This window comes from Copidosoma floridanum, unplaced genomic scaffold (assembly GCF_036245765.1).
Source record: "Copidosoma floridanum isolate Cflo_tuat_1 unplaced genomic scaffold, Cflo_Japanese_pri ptg000002l, whole genome shotgun sequence".
NCBI lineage: Eukaryota > Metazoa > Arthropoda > Insecta > Hymenoptera > Encyrtidae > Copidosoma > Copidosoma floridanum.
The window spans coordinates 983,349-1,008,916 of record NW_028321879.1 but is presented as its reverse complement, the minus strand read 5'-3'; the positions used below and the strand labels follow the sequence as shown (position 1 = coordinate 1,008,916).

Genomic DNA, 25,568 nt, shown 5'->3' with positions numbered 1-25,568 from the left:
TGTTAAATAACCTTCACAGGCTAATTTTTATTAGTAAACAACACGCATAACAACTATACATTCGATTTTATATATTACCTGTGTTTGGTAATGACTAATGTTCTCAATATCATTAGCATAAGATGCAATGTGCATAAAACGTGTTTAACAGTCTTTGCATAACTGGGTATTTCTTGTTATCTTTTATAGAACAAATTCAGAGAGATGGCAACACTATTATATTTGTTACATCGTGGCTCTTCGACGTAACTTTAGCGATCGAGAATTTGAATGCAGTATGCAGCGCATGGACAGCAAATCGCCCTTGACAGCAAGCTTGTGCAGCCTCTTGTAAGAAAATAGGTAAGCCACTCATCAGTGATGCGAACAGCTAATCCATTTATAATTCAACGATAGCTAAACGTTTATGCAAAATATCTACAATTAAAGCTGTGTTGTGTCCAAAAAAGTAATAGGATGAAATAATTAGGGTCTTAGCCAAATATTTATCATAAATTGGATGATTGAATATTAAAAGTAAGGTGAATTTTGGCGTAAAGAAAGTATGTTGTCGTTCAATGCGCTGTGGTTATTATATCTATATCCATTATTCAAAGTAAATACATTACAAAGTGTATACGTACGAGTATGCGCAAATAACATGACCGTTCTCGAAAAGGCTTCCATACAACTATACATACTTGCAAAAATGGAAAAAACAAATTTTGTCTACTGTTTCTACGTACATCATTTTATCTGCTTATAATACGTTTTTATACATGTACGTTATGCAGGGAATAGAAAAATGTAAACAATCCCAGGACACTGGGTGAAATTATAAAAAAAATGGGAAGTATAGTCCATTTTTTTCGAGGACGGTTGTGTACTTATTTGCGCGTATTCGTACGTATACACGTTGTAACATTGTATTTACCATGAGTAATGGATTTAGATATACTCACCACAGAGCATGGAACAACAACGTACTTTCTTCACGCCAAAATTCATCTTACTTCTCATATTTAATCATCCAATTAATAATAAATATTTGGCTAAGACCCTAATTATCTCATCCTATTACTTTTTTGGACACAACACAGCTTTAATTGTAGATATTTTGCATAAACATTTAGCTATCGTTGAATTATAAATGGATCAGCTGTTCGCATCACTGATGAGTGGCTTACCTATTTTCTCACCAGATGCCGCACAAACTCTCTGTCAAGTGCGATATGCGTTTGCGTGAAGCAGTGTTCGTAATGAAATAAAAGTATTACAAGTATTATACCAGTACCTTTACAAGTAATGAATAATTAGCAGCTGACAGCTCTTTTGGGTTAGTCAGTAAACTCGAATGCTTGCTAAGCCAGTAATATTTTATACAAAAAGAAAAGCTCAATGAAACTATCACCAAAATTTGCTTTATTGAATCACTAATGTTAGTAGGATAATTGAAACAGTTAGAAGTTTAATAATATAACTTGCTGTAGTCAAAGCCAGCTACTTGTTTGTTGATCGACAGATATTCCAGGAAAAAGAGCGAGCTTGCAGAGCGCGGTTTTATTTAAACGCTAAATTGGATCGATAATCGGGGGTAAGACTGTTGGTGAGTCAAGGAGTGAAGGTAAATTTGATTAACATATTCTTGGAAAAACGGTGCAGCTGCAGGTGTAAGCCAGCTGTTGAATTTGGTGGAGGCAGGGTTAGGGAGCAAAAATGGCTGGAGAGCATACGATCGACGAAGCGCACGTTGGTATCGATTTATAGGTGCGGTAGCTAGGTGATGAATATCATATGGTATTGTTTACCGACGCGACAGTGGGTAGATGTGACTAGACGTGACACCCCCCCCCCCTCTAAGTCTTAGCTCGCTGGGCGAGTTCGTGCCTGGTAAAATCAGCTCGCATTTTACAGGTGTATAGTCAATGGTTTGGCTTCTGGATAATTTTATTAGACGACAAGAGTATTAAGTGTGCATTTCAGCCACTACCATTTTTTTGGGATTTTTTTGTTAACTTTAAAATCTTGGGTAAGCATCATAGTCGGAGGTGTTAATGTTATCGTCATAGAGTTACTAAATTATCTTTGCGAACGTTTAAATAGTGCACTGCCCTTCCTGTGCCTGCTCCTATGACTGTGAGTCGTTTTTCATCACTATAAAGGGATCTTATGCTTCACCCAACTCGTATAGGCGGAAAGTTGGGGACATCGTAAATTTGTTCTGCCTTTTGGCAGCGGGGTTTGTATTATTTTCTAGAGTGCACGTCGGGCCTCTGAAGTTGCAGCAAAAATCGGGGTCGATGCTACCGATGGGTGTATAGCTCATGCTGGTTTAGTCTAGCTTGATTATTAGCTTTTTGAAAGCTCTTTTTGTTAAAATCACATAACATTTATTAAGGATTAATAGGGCTAACGTTAAGCTTATTAGGAGTCTTACTGCGGCTATAACGACGTTCGTCAGGATTTTTGCATTACCCACAAGGTACAGATATTAATGTGGCGAATATGTACAAGTACAGTTTTAAACTTTTTTAGGTTGGTACATCGTAAGCGTGGAGGGTGGGATAATGATATTGCTGTTTACATATCGCTATTGGTTTCACAGTCAAAGCGTTTTTCTACATCTTTTATGGTGCATTTGAAGCCTGCTTTTATGATGCCATATCCAACTGGTGGCGGGTAATATTTATTTTCACCGCCCATATCAGTGATATTGTGTTTATTTTCTGTTGAAAAGAGTCACTAAGACAGGTTGTGTGTTTTCATAATATAAGATGGATTGGCATTAAATACTTGTTATACTATTGCACCTATAAAGATCGATATTTTTAGAATTACGAAATATTTCTATTTCACAGGAGTTTGGTTCTATGTCATGTGACAGTAATAAGCATAATAATATGTTGATAAAAAGACTTTTGCTTAGCTCTGATTGGTTAAAAAAAAAGTATTCATGTTGACTATGTGTTATCGCTAAATAATCTGCTGTGGATATTATGCGAGCTGCGATCGTGATATTGCGGTGATTTGTTGTTTGAAATACTGGCCACAATATTTGGCATTTGGATAGTTTGGAAAGCATTATTTGTACTAGTGGAAATATTAATTGTACTATGATTTCATTGTCGATTACCTGAAATCAAAGTTGACTGTATTTAAACAGAGATTAGCTAATTATTGCTTTGACTGAGATTGGCGTTTCTTGTTGAAGAAAGGTGCTTACAAAATAACTAACATACTACATTAGTCTTGCTAAAAAAATATAAACTTATTTTGTTGCATTGAAATGGTAATTTTTTCTATGAGATTTTTAAAGATAACAATGATGTGATAGGTTTCAAATGTCAAGACATCTGCTTGCGCTTGTGCCTTAGAAGGTGTGCTGGTGCTCTTTTTTAAATTCAGTAAGGTTTACTCGTAAGTTTTTTAGTCGCTCCGTGGCTGCTTTCTCGTTTCGGTTAATTTCATTGTCTATGTAATAGGTCCATTTTTCGCGTTTATCGATAGTTTTCTGTTGGATGCTATACATATATTTGAAAATTCTGATATCTTAAGAATAAGTTGTGGTACTGTTAACTTTGTACGATGTTAATAATCTATAGAATATAAAATTGAGGTTACCGAGTTCTTGATTCTTGATTCTTAGTTCTTCTATTAAGTAAGACAAGGTGTCATTGTGGATGTTTTTTTTCAGAAGGGTAGTGTTGAGATTGGTTAAAATGTCGGTAAGATCATAATAAACTTTTTTAAGATGTTAAGCGTCTATGTGAGATACTATGGACCAAAATTCACTCATAATTGTCGTATCTTGTATTTGTTTAAAAGCGATTCCTAGGTTAATGTTTAATTAATAAAGTTAAGGTATTACGCCGGCACTTATCGTTGTCATGATTCTAATTAAAATGTAACTTGAGACATTTCTGATATCTGAAAACGAAATTAAGATATTCTGACTGAAAAAAAATGTTTTTTTTTTTTTTTTTTTTGTATTCTAAAGTTACATCTAAATATTATTGCATTTTTAGGTTTTTAAGATCTTGTAAGTGATTGTCAACTCGTTTGGCGTGTTGGCAGCACTCTTTGAAAGTTCGTTGTACGTGGGTGGGCACATGTAGCGACCTACTGGGGCTTCAAGCCCTTTGATAAAACAAGCTATCGCTAGTTTTTTTCTCCTGGTGTGTTTGTGTTATCTCTGGGTAATTGTGTTGCACTTATAAACCCGCTCTAATATTTAACTGCACGACGCGGTCATTTCTGTGAGACTAATTAGTCGTTGATTTATTTCTACGTTGTTTTGTCTTAATAATTGCGGCATTGATATCGATTAAATGGTTGAGAAAATATTATTTTTTTGACTTAATTAAGAGATTTATTCATTTGTTGTTCCGTATTAGAGGCTTTTTTTTTCTTGTGCTTCTGCGTTTTTGGTATGGATGGCTAAAGATGAAATTCGGGGTTCATGTAATATGAGGTATAAATGTGCATCGGTTTTTGGCGGTGTGGTGGCTGCAAAAAAGTCTATAAATATTGCTTCAGTGAGTTGCTTCACTAGTTTTTGCTGATAACATGGTATGTTTTATGCAGCGGTATTTCTTCCATTGCCTAAGTTTTCGCTGGTGGGCGGCAATCTTGCCAGATGTAGCAGCAGATTTGTGAGTGAATTCCAGATTGCTCCTAAAACGTTAATTGACCATCCATACATGCTATGTAGAGCATAACCGTGAATAATAGTATCTAGAATGAATTTAATGGTCCTAAAGATGATTATTCTACTGATAAAAGCCGTACTTGCTTAGCCAAAAGAAATGAATTCTTGCCACATTCTATTCCCTGTATTTTCTGCAAGTGTTTGTAAAGTGTTTTTGTCAAAGATATGTGAGAGTAAAAATTTTTGTGCAAGTCTTGTCTTTTCTGTTATACCTGCTGCTACTTGATTAAGTACCGCTGAGCGTTTAGAAGGAGACATGATGTAAGTTTTTAATTATTCTATGTCGTTCTAAGAACAAATGCCACTATTTGCTAAGTCGAGGTGACTGAAGTATTTCCAAGTTTGTTTGGTGTCTAGTTTTAGTAACTGTGGATTGTTTTGAGTTGTAACTTGTGGCAATATTTTGTACCGTCGTGATTTGAAATTGAACATTACGGAGAGTACTGTATCGCATCCTGTTTTTGTACCATGTTCTTCAAGTACGTGTGTGCGTGGCGCCAAAAAATACGGGTTTGAATTTCAAAATACTGGCAGCCTTTGGCAGCAATCGTCGGTTCCTCTTATGCACACTTCTACTTGTACACACTTAATAATATACACTACCTCTCCGGCCAAAAGCTGATGTAACCCGGGCTAGACATAAGGTAATAAGCGAAGTTATCTGGTAATATGGTGGCAATATTAGGTGCATTTCCGATAACTTTTTGCTCTAACTCGTATTGTTTTAATAGTACGTCTCTGTAAAAATCCATTATTTGTTTTCTGAAGCGTTTTTCTACAAAGATAACCTTAGAATTTACATATGTTAACATATTTATGTTGTTAGTATCACCGTTTTTTTTCGCTGGAAAATTCTGCTTCTCAGGGTCAGTCAGTGAAAATATTTGTGTACGTTCCGTTTTAATAAGCGCTAAAGAGCACATGTTTACAGTGACCATATATTTAAATGTGTATGACATATGATGTGATTCGAGAACATACAGCAATTTAAACTCATTTTCTCTTTTGAGTACCCTGTTTATGTATCCTGGAAACAGATTTGTGTAGCGATTACGGTCGCATAAGTCAATTGGGATTACGCTTTAAAATGTATATCCGTAAACGCTGTCAATGCAGTGATCGTCCACAAAGATACATGACGTTCCTAATTTGAGTCTTATTTTTTTATTGTTTAAATATATAGCAATAATACGCTCTTTTAAAAAGATAGTGGTGTAACCCTGTACGAATACTCTTTCATATTCCCCGTACGCGTCTGTATATGATTTTGCGTTTTCACAGGCGCTTTTAGCGCCTACGGACCCTGCGAATTTTACGAAAAGGTCTCCATATTATTAACTGGAATGTCTTGTATTGTGTTGTCGTATAGAGTTACACTTCTGTGTGAATGCATTTCATTGCATTTGTCTCGTGTTATTTCTCTTAGGTACTCTATTTCCCCGTTTTTTATTTGCTGGATTATGCGACCACATGCAGCAATGTTGTATTGTTCTCTTAAGCTTGATTTTTCAATAAATGACACTTGTGGAAGCATAGTCATTTAATTGGATGAGCGACATGAGCACTCTAGTTGAATTCATGACTGGTTCAGGAATGTCGCATTCTTTTATGTTGACTAGAAAAAAAGTTGTAAGATCAGCGAAAGATTGGCCACAGGCATATCTCATGATTGCTGTAGCTCAGTTAACGATTTAGTAAAATATGAATAGCCAGAGAATTATCTTTATCTGCAAAATGAGTAAGAGTTAATTTGTTTTTCGTGATTAATATTATAGACTCATACTTAAGTGTGGTCTATACGGCACATCAAACAAAGATGTCAATGACAATAGACACAAGCGTTTATCAAGCAAAAAATCAATACTTATATGCAGATGGCGCATGCGTGTGTAAGTATGTGTGCATGGGTGTTTTTTTAAAATTTTTTATTTTTATTGTTTTTTTTTTTTATTACTATTATTTTGTTTTATTAATTTATTTAGGAGTTTTCAGAGATGAATGAGTGGCATCGGCGGTTGCTGTGTACTTCTTGCTGTGTGTTTCGTTAATGTTAATTTTCACGTTTCCGTTTTCCCATGTGTCGAGTGCAAAGTAAGAACCTAAATACTGATCGTTAAATTTATGACCTTTGGGGCCCTCTAGGAGCCATACATTGTCACCTATTTTAATTAATTTAAAATTCAAATTTATAAAATTTATATCGTATGTCTTTTTTGCTCTGCTTTTCGCCATTATTAATTTTTCTTGAACGATTCCATCTAAGGTGTTTAGTTGAGTAACTAGATCTGTCATATATTGTGGGAGTGTTGGTAATAAAACATCTGCTTTGAGAACTTTGCTACTAGGTAGCCGTACTATTTTTCTAAAAACTAGTTTACAAGGTGTGTGCTAAGTGCTTTTGTGTTTATTAATATTGAAATTAAATGTCCCACTGTTGTTCTCTTGGAATATATATTTTAAAATATTTAGTAAGGGTGTGAACTGATCTTTCAAGGAAACCGTTTTATTTTGGGTGAAAGTCTGTTGTTTAAAACTGCTTGATTTTGAATTGACTATCTACCCTCTTAATAAGTTTACTTAGAAAGTTAGTGCCTTGATTCGTTAGTACAGCTGCTGAAGCTTCTTAAATTCGAATGAATTTCTCATCGACAGCGTCTACTATTGATATAGCAGTTTGATTTTTTAATGGGATTGCTATAGCGTATTTTGAGAATAAGCACTGCATAGTTAGAGTATACTCATTATTTTGCTGAGTTGCTGGTAACAGACCCAGTATGTCCAGAGCAAGCTTAGGAAAAGGTTTGGTAAGTGTATCGGGGATGTTTATTTTTTGTTTGGTTTTAACATGAACTATCTTTTTTAGTTCACATTCAATGCATTTTGTATATACGATTAAATGTCTTTCTTCTTATGTTTCCAAAAATATTTGGGTTTTAGTTTGTTGTAAGTTTTGTGTACACCTTTATGGCTTGCTATGGCAGAGTTATGAATTTACTTAATAATGTTATATCTTTCTTGCGACAAAGAATGCTGTATTATTCCGAGGTAAATTATTATTTTGGTTTGTGTTATATGTTTTTGTTACATTTGGAATATTTTTGGAACTTGATATTTTCTGATTTTACAGTTGTAGTGATACTGACTGTCAATACATGTTTTTCTGTTAATGTTTTATTGAAGTCAATAAATCACTTATTTAGCACTGTTGTTATGTTTGTTATGCTTTCTTTGTCTTAGCCTCTTATGGGTAAAATAATGTAAACATTGGTGTTGTGTTCAATTAATTTAGGTGTGCCGATTGTTAATTTTCCCAAGCGGAGTAATTTGTTTATTGTACAAATATCTTGTGCCCCATCACTTAATGGTTGGCCAAGGTTGTTGGTGAAGTAAATCTAATTGTCCTTTCTCATGTAGATCTTTTTCCTTATAAAAATTATTTTATTTTTTTTGTGTGATTAGGGTGGATGGGCTTATATTGTTATAATTGTTATTCTGTGCATTATTTTCTTCGTGTTCTTCTAGAATGGATGCTTTGTATAAAGGTAGGGTTTGGAAAAAAACTTCTTTGCCGTTATGAGCGTCTTGCTGCTGACTTTTACTAGTTTGGTGATGGGTACTTGGAGGGTTTTTTTGGTTTGCCTTTCTTCTATGAAAGAGACCACCTGCTCTTGCTCAAAAATAGCTGAGCCAGGTGCATGGCCTTTATTGTTATTGTTGTCTAGTTTTGGTTAAATGGGAGCAAAAACTAATAGTGCTTCTTCGTTGCCAAAGCTGATGCTTTTGCCTGCCTTTGGCGTGTCGTTAAGCCGTATTGCTAGGTTTCTTTTAATACGGTATTAAGCAGCTGTTGCGGCTCTTCTTTTGTGCAGGTGAGTAAAAGTATGTGAGCGTCAATCGGGTTTTTAGATAATGCGCCTGTGTTAACGTTCTCGAAGCCTAGTTTGTATATTATATCAAATTAAAAATCAGCAAGTTTAAGTCCGCAGCGTGTGACCTTGGAGCATAGATATTTTATCGAATTGAGTCATAAGGGATCGATGACTAGTCACTAATATACGTTTTCTTCCGTACAAGTATACTCTAGATTGCTCTATGCAATGTATCAGAGCTAGGGCTTCAGAAAATGTACAGCAGTTGCTTTTACTTTTGGACAAGGTGCCGGATATAAAAGCGATGGGCTTATCTTTTGCAATTTTTCCTTGTGAGAGCACGCCTTCTATAGCGTAGCCCAAAGCATCTGTTGTAAGTATAAACGTTTTTCTAATGTCGGGGTTGATTGAAATTGGAGGAGAGCATATTTCATGTCTCAAGATTTTAAATCCTGTTTGAGTTTCTTCATTTTTCTGATCCTTTTTTAATAGTATGTTTAAGAGTTGCTATCTTGGCAAAGTTTTCTATAAATTGACGGTAGTAGTCTACTAATTCTAAAAATTGTCTGACTTTTTTTTGATTTTTTAGTCGAGGGAATTCCTTAACTGCTTTCATTTATTCTGAATCAGGTTTCAGCTCTTTTTTACTAACTATGTGACCGAGATAATTTATCTCTTGTTTGAGGAATTCGTATTTTTCTGGCTGCAAGAATAAATTTGCTTTTTTTGGTTGCTTTAAAATTGAACAATAATTTTACAGCGTTTATTGAATTCTTGGGAGTGAATACATCGCTGATGTTTAAAATTAAGGGAGCTATGAGTGCTAAAAATATTGTTGCACTTGTTTTTAATCTGAAAGGGCATCTTTTAAAGTGAAAAAGTTCTAGATCGCACATAAAGGCAGTTTTATGTCTGTCTTCTTTTCTTATTCTTGTTTGGTGATAACCAGCTTACAAATCAAAGACTGTGAAATATTTAGATGCTTCGGTTTTGTCAAGAATATCTGTTTTTTTCGGTACTAGATGATTATAGTTGGTTATTACGTCATTGAGTTTTCTTAAGTCTATTGCGACTCTGTATCATTTTTGTCTGTTGGGTCCTGACTTTTTTGGCACGCAGAAAATAGGCCCTGCGTAAAGGCTTATGAATAGCTTAATGACTTTGTTCTCAAGCATTTCTCTGACTTGTCTGCTTATTTCTTTTTGCAAAACAGGAGGTTGCCTGAAAGTCTTAACTTTAATGGGGGTATTAGTTATTGTTGAAATGTTCAGCTCCATAAGTACCGTAGCAGGTAAAATTTTACTTATGAGGTAAAACCTGTCGGCATAGTCTACTATTATCTATTTTATGGTTGTGAGCTTGCTGTGATCGATGTGCCTGAGACGTGATAAAGTTAGAATCTTTTGCTCACGTGAAGTTACGTTCAAGATCAATTATTTACTTAGTATTTTTTTATTCTCGATTTTTGGAGCATATCTTTCTTTTATTTGTAATTTGAGATTTTTTATGCAATTAATGGCACGTTTTTTTGCTTGTATGATTTTCTGAGGGTTTTGTTCTTTTAAATATGTGCTAATCTGTTTTTGCAATATTTGTAGTCCTTCTTGGTATATAGTGCTGATATTTAATATGTAGGTTTGAATATTGTGTGAGGTCACAGCCTTTATTTTTGTACATAAGGTATTTTTCATAAACTTTTGAGGCTTTCAAGTAGTTTGTTTTCTGTCACTTTCATTCGTATTCCAATGTTGTGCATATAGATTGTCGTAATGATTCTTAGTTTTTTTGATGTTTGATTTTAGTGATTGTAATGTTTGCTTTTATTTTATGACTTTGTATTTTGGCTTTTGAAGGATTTTTTTTTTTCATAATCTCAAATTTCAGTTATTGGAAAATTGTTTCTTATCTTACAATGTCAGATTTCGGCTTTTGGAATGTCATTTTTAATTCCATGGTTTCGGATTTTGGAGATCATTAATAATTCAGGATTTCTTGTTTCTTGGTTACTAGATACATCAGGTTGTGCAGTTTATAAAGGTTCTGAGTGAGAGTGCTCTATTTCTTTAACGCGTAAGAGGTTATATGGAATACTTGTGCGTGCAATGGAATTTTCACGCTGTTTTTGGAAATGCCGTGTGTTATTTGTTCTGGTTTTGAAAGATGTTACGTAATTTTTTATTTTAAGTAATTCTTATAGTAATTAATTTGTACTTGATAAGTACAAAATGTCTCATTTTCAATGAGGCCGTATGTTTCTATGGGAAATTAATCTATTATGATGTGAAATTCGAAGAAGCATTCTTGAAAGCTGAAAATAATGTACCTTAGGGCTTTAATTTCCCTATTCGTTATGCCTTTTAGGTGCTAAATTGTATCTTGAGAAATCATGATGTTGGCTGGAATGACGGATTCTTTAAAGAGTGATGCTTTTGCACCAGTGTCGAAAATAAATTATGAGGGTTGATTGATTTCTCTAAATTTGATTGCTACGATAGTTGTTGGGGCTTTTATGTTTAGTAAGATGGTTTTGTTAACTATTGTCTGTTTGGAAAAGTTTTTAGTATTGCATTGCTGACTTCTTTCAAACTTCTCCTCTGGAAGAAACTTGAGTCGTTTTACGATGTCTCTTGTTTGATTTTATTGTTGTAGGCATTTTCTTTACATTCACTTTTTCAGTGGCTTAATTTTTTGCAATAGATGCACGTTTTTTGATTGTTTTGATCATTATTAATGAAATTTGAAGTTTATTGCTGAGTGTATTGGTTTGGTATATAATTGTTAGATTGACATGTAGGTGCAGGATTATTATGGGATGGTTGACTCCATGACCCGCCCTTTTTTTGGGACTGAGTGTATAACAGTAGAGGGAAGTGGCTAGAATGACGTTCAGTAATGGATAACGTGGAAAAGTACATAGGCGTGGCTTAATAAGTGTTGGCTTTACTAGTATAAGAGCGATACCAGGAATTGCTTGCTGTGTGCCCTAGTCTTTCACAAATTTGGCATTTTTCTGGAGTTTGGATAAAGTTTATTTGTGCATATTCACTGTGTCTATTAGTTATGATTTTTACATTTTTTTATACATGTTTGGCTTTGTAACATGCAAAGTCTCTCTCAATTTCTATCGCTTAAGTTGCGGCAGTTTCTTGGTTGTTCGCGTGGCCCATATGTGCTTTTATTTTCCAGTGTAAACCTCTCATGAAATATTTATCTTTCTCCTGTTCTAGTTGTGCATAAAATTCCTGATGTACTTAACTGTCACGGAGAGTCACTTCAATTAATTTTGTGGTGGTGCCTTTAACTTTATTAGAAAAGGGGACGTTCTCTTCTAATTTTTGTTTTAACGCCGCTAGCTCGCACATCATTTGATGCCATGTTTTTATGGATCAAAAAATGTTTGTAAAAATATTGCTATTTCTTCAAAGGTGTCGAAAATTTTATATTTGGTGCAGAGTAATAGTTCTCTCAATAGTCGCATTTTAATTGATTTTTCTAAATTGGGTTTGTTTATTTTTGGAATTAAATTGCATGCTTTTCTGCAGCCGTCTAAAAAGGTTAAGAGTGGGATGTTTGACCTATTATATATATATGTATCATTTTGACCGCGTCTTTTATAGAAAGATTACGAATGGGTGCCAAAGTTAAATTATTTATGTTATACAAGCTATTCATAGTTTAGAGAGGAGTGCTTGATGAGAGCTTTTTTAAAAAATTAGAGTGATAATTGTGAGTAAAATTGTTGGAATTGTGATTTTTAGGTGTTTCAATAATTTTTGAAAGTGTGCCGGTGCTTGAAGTGTTAGTGACTTTTTGTTTTCAGTTAAATTAATTATATTATTGCCTAGTGAAAATCATGATTCATAATTGGTTTTATTAGGGTATGTGAACTGTGATGCTCTCATATATGGATTAAGTGACGTATTGAGGTCTAGTTTGGAAAAACTTTCAGTAATTTCTATGTCATCTGTTAAAAGTTTACTAGCTTCTTGGTTGAAGTTGGCGATGGCTTCTTTTTTCTGAATGGCTGTTATTATTTCAAATTATATTTTTAGTAAGTAAACCTTCTACGACATTAATCAATAATTCATCTTGACAGACGCTTGTGAAAATTTTCGTGTCAATTATTTCAGCTAAGGATGCCATTAATTTTTTGATTTTCAGAGCCTAAGTGAGATTTATACTCTTGGTAAGGTTTTTCTCTCATTTGTAAATAAGTTACACAATCCGATTAAGTCGGTTGTCTTCTTGCAGTTAAATAATTTTGAGTGTGTCAGCCTTGCGGTTATCTGTTTTAAATATGTAAAAGGTAATGGTTTTTTCTTTTCTTTTTTTTTTAGGACGAGTAACGTCGTGGCTCTTCGACGTTACTTTAGCGCGCGAGAATTCGAATTCATTGTTCAGCGCGTGGACAGCAAATGCGTTTGCGTTTAGCAGTGTTTGTAATGAAATAAGAGTATATAAAGTAATTTACCAGTACCTTTACGAGTAATAGATGATTAGCAGCTGACAGCTCTCCTGGGTTGGCCAGTGAAGTGAATTGCTTGTTGAGCTGGTAATCTATTGTAAGAAAGGAGAAGCTTAATTGAATTATGATCAACAAAACTGACTTTATTGAATCACAAATGTAAGTAGGATAATTTAGACAATCAGAAGTTTAATAATATAACTTGCTGTAGTCAAAGCCAGCTACTTGTTTGTTGATCGACAGATATTCCAGGAAAAAGAGCGAGCTTGCAGAGTGCGGTTTTATTTAAACGCTAAATTGGATCGATAATCGGGGGTAAGACTGTTGGTGAGTCAAGGAGTGAAGGTAAATTTGATTAACATATTCTTGGAAAAAAGGTGCATCTGCAGGCATAAGCTAGCTGTTGAATTTGGTGGAGGTAGGGTCAGGGAGCAGAAATGGCTGGAGAGCATACGATCGACAGAGCGCACGTTGGTATCGATTTATAGGTGCGGTAGCTAGGTGACGAACACCATATAGTATTTTTACCAACAGTGGGTAGACGTCACTAGACGTGACATATTTAACCGTTGGTATTTTTTCAGACTACTTGTTTTTTATAGCTTTCATTCTATTTCAAACTGCTTTAGATGTACTAAAGCTATTAGTCTGAACACAGTCTTATGCATTAATTATTAACAAAAATTTTTAATAGTGAGTATTCCATACCGTAGAAAAGCTTTCTCGTGGCAAACAATCAGTTTTAAAAATTTTTTTTTTATAAGAATAAAACTTTTTTTATATTTTATCTCAATATAAGAAGTAAAATGCAAGTAACTATGCTTAAGTTTTTAAAAATATAAACAACGTTCTAAGAGATGAATAGTCGAAATGATGACTAGCATCATTTTACTATTACTTCTAATTTATGAACGTACTGACATGCTACTAGTTTCAAGTCATTTATTCGATAAAACCACTTATTAATATAAGTAGAGACTGCATCTTACATGCAAAGTACGTGCATTATACATACACTTGTTATCAACATTAGAATACGTTTATTCCATAAACTTTGAACAATACAGTCTCTTGACTTTTTATTTGAAACATTGATTTAAAAGATCACAACCTCAAAAGAAGATGTTCCGTTTAGGGTGTTTTACTATAAGGGTTATTTATAAGATTACTAGGCAACACAAATTCAGCATAAATTCTTGAAGTATTTTCGTCTCTAATATTATTGATTTTAACTATGTGATTAGAAACTGGTTTATAATATGAGAGCTTTCTTAAATGACTTATTAAAAAATTGATAGTTCATAGTAGGATGTGCAAAACTAAGTGAGTTATATTGGACAGTGTTTAAATTAAAATAATACTTTGATGCAGTCCATGGAAATATATTCTACACTAACATATTATTATCTCCATAAAAAATTTTGACTATGGAGCTAATTGCAGACACCAACATTTCAGTAAGAAAAGCAGCATGTATGAAAGTTGCTGTGTTTCTGACTTGTTTGAAAAAAATAAAAATTTATACTCACAGACCCCACTTTTAATAGCACAGTATCTCATACATACATACTTTGAATATTCTCAAGAAATTGAATAAACAGACTTTAAGAAATTTCTTTCTTTTTCTGTACGCAAATCCACTGTTCAATACTTGGAATAGTGAATGTTCATTCCATCATAGAAATATATTCTGCACTGACTACTATATTTAAAAGCTTGGCTAACACTTTAGATATAATTCCACATTGATTATTTAAATCCAGCAGAACCTCACTGTATTACTTAATTCTACACACATACTATTCTTACTGCGTATACTACTGGTATTTTGAAAAGAGGAGGCAGTTTCTTGGTTAATGACTGTTTTAACGTTCTGCAGCTTATAAGCCGATTATTAGCAGCTTCTTCTACTGACTTGGCTCTGTCTGTCAACATCATATGCAATTGCTCATTGCATTCAATAGTCTAAGTAGGTGGCCATCTTAGACTTTTCTGTCTACATGTTACTGATTCATCTGAAATACCTGATTTTTTTAAGCAAGTACATGGGCTACAAATTTTTTGTACATAGTATCTATAAAAATTAGTAAAAACTACCAATCTTTCTTTTCTCTTTTCCGTAACATTGGTGATATTGGTCTTGGCAGTTGAACGACTTTTGATAGCGATATACGAAAAGTCTTGCTCTAAAGATTAATTAATCTCCCTCTATCTTTTCCACAGTTACATTATACGCTGAAAATACTCAATTATTGTAATTTTGTTACCAAAACATTGGCCAGAGTGTATTGTTAATAACGAATTATTATAAATAACAAACTATCTAGCTGTATCAATCCAATATTACGAAAACAGCCCTTAAACTGGTAGTGTAAGGAATCAATCAAGTTAAAATTTAATGCAATTCGTTGTCAACCAGGACAGAAAGGTAACATTTCATGATCATAAAATAGTGTGCCAGTGTGCATAATCTCAAATGTTACTTTAAAAAAAAATTAATGCATTGAATTATGTAATGTTTAGACATGGCCTCTAAAATAAAAAAAGTAAATGTAGCTTTTTTCATAGTTTGTAATTATTAAGTTTGAGAAATTGATTTTTGTCTTGAACGGCACTATAAAACCTATAGATTCAAATAATTGTATGAATGAAAGACTTCACAGACTTGTACATAACAATTTCTTGTAAAATTAAAAATTTTTATCACTATTATTTATAACAACTTACAATTCTACTAATAGCACATAATAGTACGTATTTTAAACTTCTAAGTTATAACGTAATTAATTTAAATATAGTTATTCATTCAGGATACTCATAGATGGTGTCTGAAGACTTAGATCAAAAATACATTTTAGTAGCATGGTGTCAGTTAAGGTGTACAGTTGTTAGCAGAAAAGGTCTATTACAATTTGATGTTTATGTGTTATAAATGGATTTACAAATTATGCAACAAATGAATATTTTACCCCACTTACGACAGTTTTGTTAATTATAAAAAATGTAATAGAAGGTCGTGTCTCCAGAGAGCTGTATCATCTGCACCACAATGAGAATTGTCTGTGCCATGCCATCAATGTTATTATTTTGTTATAGTTTTAGTATATTTTGGTGTATATTTACATATACATGACAAAAGAGCAGTATAAAAGTATTAAGAGTAACGCAACAAGTTCAAAGTATTATTCTCTATTGTATAAGGCCATAAATTGACAGCTTCACTCTACCCCATAACATTATGTGGCAAACATAAAGATATTGAGAGTTACGTACCATCATATTGTATTTACCATCTCTTTGATAACAACTGCTGATAGATATTTATAACGTTAAAAAACTTCTAATAACACAATATACAAGTGAGTTCCTTACGTATGTATGTACATGTATACGTATTTTCTTACTGATATATAGAGCAAAGTCGCTAAAACCGTTGTAATCGCTAACCGCAAAAACTACTAAACCGATTTTGCTGAAATTTTGCACACTGATTAATAATACTTCCTAGATGGTTTTAGTATAGTTTTAATCTTAAAGAATTTAATAACAATAGCAATAAATGAGCTCAAAGTTTTGAAAAAATACGCCAGCTTTTCACTTTAGTTCAGTAAAATCCGCTAGGTGGCGTCGACATAAAATCGAAGCTACCTGCAACATAATTAAATAAGTGTGGTTATAATAGGCTGAAGCGTCTCGATAACAATGTAGTCGAGCTTCAGCAGTTCAACGAACTGTATAGAGAATGCTGATGATAGTCTTGCAGCTAAGTATCCCAGTTACGGACGACACTCTTTTGTGAGGGGTAAAGGGACCTAGATGTCCATTCACCCTGAATCTTGACAAGTGCGATCAAAGAAAAAAAATTAATTTTAACCGATGCCGTCTCTGCCACAATACCAGGAGACATATCTAGCCAGAGCACAATCTGCACCAACTTTTCAGACTTATGTGGCAGTCCCACCATCCCACCTGGTGCAGTTAGAGAATTTGTGGCTACAGATGTAAGCAAGAGAAAACAGCTCTTAGGGGCACGAGAAGCCACACGTGCTACCTGTACCTTCTTGGTCATCGCGTCCCCAACGTGCTTACTGCCAGCTCTTCATCATCAGGAATAATAATAAAGAATAGCCTGGAAGTTTTACCACTGGCGCTTTTTAGGGCCATTATAAGTATTTACGTTCCCTACTTAACCATCAATTTCATTGGTTCTTTTTAGGATCCACCTAAGTGTAAACTACCTTGGCAACAAATACATTTTTACTACCATTTCCAGAAGCGATTCGTTGACTAAAAGACTATATTAACTAAAGACGGGCACTATTAAACCAAGTCAGCCATTCACTAGCACACATCACCTGCGGAGTTGTTCTTCGCAAGGCTGGAAAACCCGGTGACCGACGACCCTATACTACCCTCTCCACTCTAAGCATTCAACCAGGAATCACTAATCCTCTCCAAGGTCTGCGTTGGGCAAACCTATAATAGTTATAAAGGAAAAAAAACTTGAGCCAACGGGACAGCCTCCACTGGACAAGTATGACTAACCAATCTCCCCATCTTAGATCACCAAAACAACTGAATCTGCAAATAACAGAGGTGCTTTAGACACCAACATCTTTGACGTTATACCAGGAGACATTGAAAAAGAGCACTACAACTAGCCCCAAAGCTTCGGACTTTATAATTTTTCTCCCAATCAGTCTGGTTCTTCAACAGCAAGCCAGAGAAGATCACCCTGAGGTATCCAGGCAGTCACAATTGCTGTTAACTGCAGTCAAGAAAGAGTTAACTTAAGAAGCTTACTGATCTTTTTTAGGGCCATCGGACGTTGAACTACCTTGCCAACAAATATATTAGAACTTAACAAAGTTGACAGAAAACAGCTTTTAGGGGTCACAAAAATTTTAAGCATGCTAAAAGTCGCAAGAGGGTGAATTGGAAGAAAAACTTCAAGTGTATCTAATAAATACAATTTTACTTAGGCGTCAAGAAACTGATGCAGAAAATTTATCGAGATTGAAACAGCAGCGTCAAAATCGACAACTAAGGAGTCCATTACGTGAGAGATCAGCTTTTCATTGTACCCTCACAGCAATCTCTGAAATCTTTAAAGATCCTACTTCAGATTTTTTAATGAGTAGAAAATGTATTTGTGTTTTTGTGGCAATTAAAATGTAGGGTTTAAGGTCTAGGACTTTAATGCTCTGATAATAAAGTTGTGAGATATGAGTAAAAAAAATTTTTTTTAATATAAATTTTTTGGGGTTTAAAATCTTAATAGCTTTAAAAAATACCATTTTCGTGAATTACACGGGAGAAACTGTAAATCAATGGCTTCTTATAGCCACCGATTATTTTATGGCATAAAGAACGCACGGTACTTTTCAGAATAATTATTTTTTTTGAATTTTTACACCTTATTATTTGACAAAATGAACTATATGGATTCTGAAAAAATATGTTTTTAATAAGAAGATTTTTGTTCTGAGATGTATTAGGAATATGTGTAAAATTTCACACTGAAAATGTTTTACATTACATGTCAACACACTACGGTGTTTTATTTAGTAAGTCTCGGGCGAAGCCGAGACGGGGGGCTGCTAGTTTCTTATACAAGCTTTTCCAAGCGTATTTCTGTAAAGTGTGTTTTGGAAAAAGGGCCGTGATTCTTCACATCGTATATGCAAATTTTTTATAATACTTTGATTTTTTTATTGTTTATTTAGTGATGAAAGTGTGATGATAATTTTCATTTGGGTTATAAGTAAAAACAGCTGGAAAAATTGGCCATAAATTGCAAATTAGAGGTGATCACACATCACACTGTCACTAATTTCTATCTGCAGTGCTAGTAGTGAAAATAGATAAGGAGTACTTCTTTAAGTAGTGAGGAGGCGATTTGTGAATTATGAGGTATTTAAATATAGTAAATAGAACCTCATCCTATTTTAATTTGTTTAATGTTTTAGTTCTTAGCATTTCCATGCTCATAGAGTTTTCTTGCAAACAATCACAATGACTAAGTTCAGATAATCGCTGAGAGTATAGACAGTAGTTTCAGTCAGTGTGAATGTACTAGAACCATTTGACAAAGAAATTTAAAGTACCTAATTAAATTATGGTGTCACAAAAAAAACTAACAGATTTTAAAATCTATCAACACATTGTCGTAAGGCATTCCGCAACGTTACAAATTACCGTATAGGCAAGCTTTAATCATCTACATGCATAAACCTATAAACCTATCTGCACTTATGTATGGCACAAAACTAAATGCTCCAAATACTTGTTTATCTTAATTGGTAGAAAACGAGTGTTATAATTTTTCAAATATACATTAACACAGCTTACTAAGTCACTATGTTAGAGAAAATTAACTACATCTACTTTTGTGACAAATCAATACCGACCACCAACCTTGTTTAAGTTGAGAAATCTCATGATTTATGGAGATTTGAAATGTTTTTACGATGTAGCTTCGCTATAACAAGTTACATTGGCGTTTAAAAAATGGCCATGGCATAAAATTTACATCAGTCACTGTGGGTCCGATGGATGGAAAGTAACAAGTTTTTTTATAGAAGTAACTGTTTAAGTGGCACAGTGGAATTTTTCATTTGGGCTAATCAATTCGAGGCTTTCGAATTTTCTCGAGTCACGAGAAAAGCCCAGCTAACACAAACATTTGATAGCAGAGCTAAAGGTTAATCTTGTTTTGAGGAAACAACATTGCCGCTGTACTTCGATGACCTTCAAGCAATGTCGTGACGTCACGAACCTTGTCTATAAGCACGAAACCAAACACTTGCTCATCATCGAAAGAGAGAGAAAGAAGGAAAGACAACTTGGAAAGCACGATGAGAGCTATCATTGTCTCTGCTTTGTGCGATTTTTCGCATCCGCTTTGTGCGATTCTTTGCATCTGCTGCCAAGCTCATCCCTTTTCGCCACTTCTTCATCACTCCACTCAGCTCATATCTTGCAGGCCTGCAATCTTTGGCCTATGGACAAGACAGAGCGCTCGGGGGGAGAGGTGACAAGCATGGTAAGGCAATACCTAGCATAAATATAATATTGCTGCCACTCTTTACAACATACTCGCGTGTGCTAACACTTACTCGCCTTTACCTTGAGTTTTAGATTTCGCCTTTGGCTTTTCTTTTTCTCTCCGTATATTTGAGTTCTTTGTTATGGAGGAGATTTTAAAATCTCAACTCACTACTCACAAGAAGATCATTAACATTAATGTCAATTCCACAGACAAAGTAGGTGCAGAGGCGCAAACTGCCGAATATATATCTACGCGTTTAGAGCTGCTCGAAGGATATTGGACAAAGTATGAAATACGTTATGACGATCTGCTCACATTTGATAAAGAACTGCAAAATAGTCCTCATTTTCAAGACGATCTTTACACTACCGCTGTAGTGGAATATTCAAGGGCACGCGCGAAATTACGCGGAAAACTCGCGGAGCTGAATCCGCACTCGCATCAAGACCCAATTCCTCCACAGCCTATCATGCAAAATTTTAATGCCACTGCTTCGCGTTTAACTCTTTGAAGCATTTCTTAGCCCACGTTCTCCGGCAAACAAGGAAAATGGAAAAGTTTTAAACAACGCTTTTTTTCACTAATAAGAAATAAAGCCGATATTCCACGTGTTGAACAGCTGCACTACCTACTTAATGCTGTTCAAGGTCAAGCACCGCAAAGTTTTAAAGGCTTTGACGTAATAGAATCAAATTTTGACGTAGCATGGGACAAGCTTACCTGACGGTACAATAATAATCCACGAATTCGTCTTTTCAATACACTTAAAAATTTAATGTAGCTATCACCGGTCAAAGTGCGCAGCGCTCCAGACTTGAACGATTTAATAGACCAAACCAAGGAAGCTGTTTGCGTGCTTTTGGACCTTAATTGTCCCGTCGACCAGTACGAAAATTGGATTGCGAATTGCATCGTTAGAAAGCTCAACTTAGGCTCTCGAGAAGCGTGAGAGGTTTCTCAGAGCACAGTCGAGGGGTATTCGACTTATGACGCGTTACTAATATTTTTAGAAAGGCGTATTGAAACGCTTTAGCAAGCAGGTGCCACAACCGATACGACGCTTGCGATTTAAACAGCAAGCGAGCTATCAGTTTAGCTTCTTGGACTTCGAACCACGTAACCACCAACAACGCACAGACTGCCGAATCTACAGATTCGAAATCAGGCACTTCGTGCAATCTTTGTAAAGGAACGCATTGGTTACAGCGTTGTCGAGAATTTAACTCTAAGACGCCTTCTGAGTACTTAGAGTTTTGCGAAAAGTACAAACTATGCCTAAATTGTTTTAGAAAAGGTCATTTTAGTGGCATATGTCCCTCGAGCCAGTAAGTTTGCTATGATTTAATAATACTTCGATTGTTAGTAGCTTTAATTCCGATATTTTTTAATGCGAATGTAAAGGTACTTAGACACACTAAGTGACCTAGGGACAGCTCCTACTCACTGATTAGGCTTTTCTTTCACAAATTCAACATAGTTTTTTTTTTCTTGACGCGTTGCGTTAAGGCGGGCGATATGTTCACTTAAGAGTGAATCTATTAGGCTAGCTTCTTTATGTCGAGCTAGCCCTTTAGTGTGAAAAGGACGGAGGACTTCTGATTTTAAGCAGGGACACCTGCGTATGAACAGAAAGAGTAACTGACTCTCGGTGCGTAGGCTCCCCCCCCCCTTACACATAATTACATAGTTAGGCAGAGGCACCCAGCACAAGCACTACCTTAAAGGCTCTTTCCTGTCAAATGTTGAAGTGATCAGACGCTACAAGCAGCAGTCCCTCCTTCGTACAAGTAGATCACCGGCAACATTTTTAAGCCTTGGTGCCGGAGTCGTGCCTTTTCAAAGCAATGCACAGAGAATCTAGCCTCCCGTCGTTGTTTCTTTCCGAAAAGTATAATTGCTCGTTTTTTTTCGGCGATAAGTCCTTAGCAATCAAGGCGCATTGCATTGCAGCATTCTTCTACAGAATGACTCACAAATCGTCACCTCGTTGAAGACATCGCGTATTTCATTAGATTTGAGTTGTTTTTTCTTTTAAATTGTATTTTTTTTTGCAGTCTTTTCTTAAATTTTAAATTGTTTTAAAAAAATTCAGAATTTTTTGGTTAATAAATGATTGTATTAAATGGAAATTCATTAAGCATTTTGACGAGTCTTTTTATTTGTTGTCGTTAAGTGCAGTTATATCCTTTTTTTTAGCGTCAATTCTCGACGCAAGGTTTTTAAGAATTTCACGTAGCGACTTTTTTTTCAATTCAACCGACAAAGTCAGATTTCTTACGTGGGCTTTTTAATTCGAGGCTTTCAAATTTTCTCGAGTCACGAGAAAAGCCCAGCTAACAGAAACAGTGGCAATGGCGGAAAAATTGGAACTCAAGTACTATACAATAATCAACTTTGAGGTGAATGGACCTTTTATGAAAAAAAAAGTACTGGCTGCCAATTTGCTCAATGTTTTGCCATATATAACACGTATATATGTATTGTTTATGATGCGTGTTCTCTTGAGTAGATAAGAGCCAATCCAAGAAACAAACCAACACATCAAGGACAAAATTAAAATGATACAAGGAAAAATATTCCTTCAAATAATAATTATCTTTCGATTTAATTTTACAGTTCGAGCAACATGATTAAATAACTTTTAGGTATATGCGAAAATCAACGGAGAAATAAATATGACTGAACTTTAAATTAAGATGAAATAAAAAGATTAATATTTATTCAAAGGACTTATAATAAGCTGATAATAATAATAACAATGATAAACGAAGGTAATGATTGTTTAAAGACTACTTAAGAAAATCAAAGTATTCGAAAAGGCTTCAGTATTTAATTTAACACAGAATCATTGCAAAAACGATCAACCAAATTTTAGTTGCAAAATGAAAGAGGTGACTTACGACAACTTGCTAGAGCGGAGTTTTGAGCAATGATTGCCTGGCAAACAACAGCGAAAAATATAAGATTCAATTGTCACAGCAGTTTAAGAAAAGCGCAGCAATGCAAAAAGTATCGTCTACGGCGAGACGTGCAGGTCGAGCAGCGACAACTTCTCGGGAGCGTCCTGTCGATTCGATCGCCGATGCGAGAGAGAGCCAGTTAACTAGCACGGGAAGTGTGCAAGAGTTGAAAATTCAAAAGGGTACCAGGGCGGGGAGACACACAAATAATAAGAGACTTTTTAAAATTCAACACATTTATTATTTGTTTCATAATCGATAATCATGGTGTAAGTGTGTGTGTCTCCCACCAAATGGTTAGTGCCGCTATCGACTCCCACGCCAGCGCAATAACAATACCAGGCAATCGTACCAAAATTCTCCGCTCAAGTGAACGGGTATAGAACTTTAAAATCCAAAGATGTTAGAAATTTATAAATCTTCCAGTATATGTACTAACGTATGCTACGTTTTGACATATGCATAGAATAAATACCACAAATCTAAGCGAAGCACAATCTGTCATACTAAGTAAATATGACCTGTACTCGACTAATAAACAATTATATTAGCTTCTTACTGATTTCAGTAACGCTCTAATCTCTTTGCTTGACTTAGTTGCTACTCTTTAGCCAGTTAATGTTAAACCTTCTTTCAAACTACGAATAACTTTGTGAATACGTAAACATATGGAAGCTCGTAACGTGGCCTACAAGCGTGCAACTAAATTCATACACTGGCTGATTTGAAAGTATTTAAAGAACTCTGCCGCAAAACTCAAAATGGTATTGACACATCTAAAAATAAATTTCTTATGAACAAGCTTAGTGACTAGTTTTCTGTTAAGGCTACTTGATCAGAGTTTTTCACAACCGATACCAATTTACTTCAGACACTTAGCATCCCCATTGATTACAATAAACAGGTCTCTTCTCGTCGTTGGATAACTAACAATAATGTCAGATATGCACTCTTGAAATGCAACTGAAACTTGGCAGGCAGTGACGGTATCTTTACCACAATGACTTGCTTGTCGTCTAACCTGCTCATTTAAACCCTAGTTACTCATGTAAATAGGTCTTTTATTAATGCTTATGCCCCTTTTCAATGGAAAAAGATATTTATTATATCTCTTGCTAAAGTCAAAATCCTAATTTCTTCATCTGATGCATGTCCAATATCAAAACTTTTTGAACCTTCTGAAGTCACTGAGCGCCTTGTGCACGATTAGTTATTTAATTATCTTGAGTCTTGTAATCTTGTTAATCAGCATCAAACTGGCTCCCACAAAGGACACAGTCCATAAAAAACCATGCTATACATCTAGAGGATATGCACTTAGCCATAAATAATAAACAATCAACTGTCTGAGTGCTATTTAGTCATAGTAAATCTTTTGATACTGTTTTTCACACGCTTTTATTGCAAGAACTTCGCACAATTAACTGTGATGACCTTACTGTTAAATGGTTTCACAACTATCTCTGCAACCACAAGCAAGTCATTTTTAAAGATGACAAACAGTGTCAGATTTGATGAAACCGACAACTGTTATGCCTCAAGGTAGTAAACTCGGAGCACTTTTTTTATGATCTTTATCAATGATCTGCTGATTGTCATTAAATATTGCAAATACAAACTCTATGCTAATAATCTTTAAATCTATGATCACCTTCATTATGAGAACGTACTTCAGGCTTTTACTAAAATCAAATTGGATTTAAACAGCATTGACAACCACGAATAGTACACACAGCGCCAAGCGATACAGTCAATCAAGCCACAGCTCTTGTCGTAAGCGATCTCTCTTTAGTCATTAAGGTGACAAAGTAAAGTAGATAATAACCCATTTTTTGATATATGTAATTACTCTTAAATCGCTACCATTTATTGTTCCCAACATGATAGCAGTCTGAGGTTGGAACTTCATTTTTTTTTTTTAATTTTTTACGCACTTCTTCGGTGGTCCATAAAAATCAACTTAGGGCAAGATCCAGGTATAAGTATTAATCCAGCTCAAAAAAATTGAAGGAATTATATGCAAGAAAGCACAGATAATACAAGTGCTAATCCAGTGGTAAAGACAAAGTATGTAACTAAGTAACAAGTAATCCAGAAATGAAAACTGAGTGCAAAAGCTAAAAAGACAAAATAGCTAGAAAACAAGAAAAATTAAGAGTGGACAGGGACATGAAATATTTAAAAAACAGTTTTAAGAAAATAAAAAAGAAAGTACTAAAGCAAGAGTGTTTTGAAAAGCCAACCTGAATACATAAAAGGAAGCAAGACGGCGTATGACATAATGCAAAAATTAAACAAAACTATGTAACTAATTTCACAGCACTACAAATGATTGATTAAAAAAAAATACATCAAGCTAAGTTAAAACTTTGAAAACGTTCAAGAGTTTTTCACTGAGTTTAAGTGAACAGTAAATGAATACAAGCCTGCTGGAGAAGAAATAACTGAATCCGAAAAATGAGATATATGTTAAGAGCATTACCAGTAATCTATAGCTACATCGTGGCTTCTTTGCCCTATGCAAACAATTTTTTTT

At 34.7% G+C, this 25,568-nt stretch overlaps 1 protein-coding gene across 1 annotated transcript in view; it reads right to left on the bottom strand.

Moving 5' to 3' along the window:
- The window catches only part of fuss (SKI family transcriptional corepressor fussel), a 156,913-nt gene that overhangs the window by 122,509 nt on the left and 8,836 nt on the right, over nt 1-25,568 (bottom strand). The window lies entirely within an intron of this gene.